At 30.9% G+C, this 2,314-nt stretch overlaps 1 long non-coding RNA gene across 1 annotated transcript; it reads right to left on the bottom strand.

Annotated features, from left to right (window-relative positions):
• Positions 1–721: 721 nt before the first annotated feature.
• On the bottom strand, positions 722–1,595 carry LOC123273836. Its single transcript, XR_006511381.1, has 2 exons — positions 885–1,595; positions 722–819 (listed from the first exon to the last, which is right to left on the bottom strand). It is a non-coding gene; the product is annotated as an uncharacterized LOC123273836 (long non-coding RNA).
• Between the last annotated feature and the right edge of the window lie 719 nt (positions 1,596–2,314).

Raw genomic sequence — 2,314 nt, 5'->3', positions numbered from 1 at the left:
GGACGTTAACAATGAAAATTAAAAATTTCCGACTTCTAGCTCCTACAGACTCCTAATTTTGTATGAATTTTGTGTAAGTGATGTAAAAATAATTTATGAACGAATTTTACGATATCCCACTCCACAGAGGAATGCGGGGGTGGGTCTTAACAATGAAAATTTTAAATTTTTTAGCTGTAGCTCCTAAAGGCTCAAAATTTGATAAGTATCTGCTATATGCGAGGTAGAAATGATCTAAGAGCGGATTTATGATAACCTACCCCAATATGGATTGCGGGGTGGGCGTTAACAATGAAAATTTTAAATTTCCGAGCTACAGCTCCGACAGACTCCTAATTTTGTATGAATTTTCTGTAAGTAATGTAAAAATAATTTATGAACGAATTTTTACGATATCCCTCCCACAGGGGGTGCGGGTGGGTTTTAACAATTAAAATTTTAAATTTTCGAGCTGTAGCTCCTATAAGCTCAAATTTGAAAAAGAATCTGCTATATAGATAACTGAAACTAAGGAAACGACCCAAACTTAGTGTAAGAAAAGTAGATTTAAGCGAAAGATGTATCAGAGTTTGTTAGACAAGCTTGATTGGCCAATTAATCTATATATATATATATATATATATATATATATGAGATTTCCCGACTCTATATATTGACTCATCACGATATCTCTGGAACCATAAGGCGTGAGAGATTTGAGAAATTTCAGTGAATAAATAAATTTTTATCTCAGGAATGTGGACAAGATAGGATCATAATAACAAATTACATTATTATTTCTGCGACGTTTCGGTCATTTATTTGACCTTCCTCAGGCATCTGAAAATTTCACATGTTAATAACCAACAACATAACATAACAATTGTTACAAATACAATATTTACCATAATACGAATTCTAACAATCACTATCTTACATTGCACAGTTGCCTTAGTCATATAAATCTTTACAGAATTAATAAAACTGGTAAATTTATTAATTAATTACAAACTCCAGAAATAAAGTCAACACGACACTTATAAAAATTGTTAATTGCATGGCACCAATTAGCCCGCCTCCAAAACATTAGGTACATGAATCATACTATACAATCTAAAAACATCTGTCATCTATACTAGCGCCAAACGCGCTAAGTATTAAATTCAAATTAAATATAAATACAAAATAAATATCAACTTTCCTTACAATGTAAAAATTATACAAATCACAATTACAATTAAAATTATTTCCTTCTTTTAGATTTATAATCTCTTAATATATCATTATATAAAATACTTAAATTATTAGTGTCAGTTCTTTTATTCACAGTATCATTTATTTTGATAAAGATCATTTCACTTACATTACGCTTCCACCAATTAATTTCTTTGTCTAAAATTTCTACATTTTCAAACGTGAAATTATGATGTTGATCAAAATAATGCGCTGCTAGTGCCGTTTTGTTCTCTTTTACTACGTTAATATTTTTACAATCGTATATATGTTGTTTTACTCTATTATTTAAATATTGTTTGGTTTGTCCAACATAACACAACCCACATGAGCAAGGTATTCTATACACTATTCCAGCTTGTTGTTGTTTACTTACTGGATCTTTTAACTTCGGATAGATGGAATTCGCTCTTAAGATGTTATAAAATGCTAATCTCACATTCGTTCCTATAAAACACCTATCTATTCTCTGTGATAGTTCTGCTACATAAGGAAACCGACAATATTTAATGCTATTATTAATATTACCCAAACTAGATGTTTTATTTTTCAAGTTCTCTTTAAATCTATTAATAACGCTATCCACCAATGACAAATCATAATTATTCTTCAACAACATATTCCGAATCTTCTTGAAATTAACTTCATAGAAGTCACTACTACTCAGCCTCGACATTCTATCCAGTAAGCCTTTGATCATACCTATTTTTTGAGACCGAGGATGATTCGAATTCCAGTTTAACAGTCGATCTGAACTATTTGGTTTAATAAACCAATCTGTTAATAATTTCCCATCGGATCTTTTAACTAACACATCCAAAAAAGATAAACTATTATCTTTTTCCACTTCCATGGTAAATTGTATATTATTGTCAAAACTATTAAATAATTCCAAGATGTTATTTACTTCACCCTCTGGTATCGCTACAATAGTATCATCTACACATATAACCTCAAGAAGTGAACATCGAACGGCAAAAGCATTAGAATCTGACCAATCACGTAATTCATAACGATGTTAGCTATTACTGGACTCGTAGGGTTTCCCATGCTGCTTCCTTCCATCTGTGAATAGAACTCCCCTTGATACACAAAGTAACTT

This window comes from Cotesia glomerata, unplaced genomic scaffold, assembly GCF_020080835.1.
Source record: "Cotesia glomerata isolate CgM1 unplaced genomic scaffold, MPM_Cglom_v2.3 scaffold_1426, whole genome shotgun sequence".
Lineage (NCBI taxonomy): Eukaryota > Metazoa > Arthropoda > Insecta > Hymenoptera > Braconidae > Cotesia > Cotesia glomerata.
Note: the sequence above shows the minus strand (reverse complement) of the source record. Positions and strands in the feature narration are given on the sequence as shown.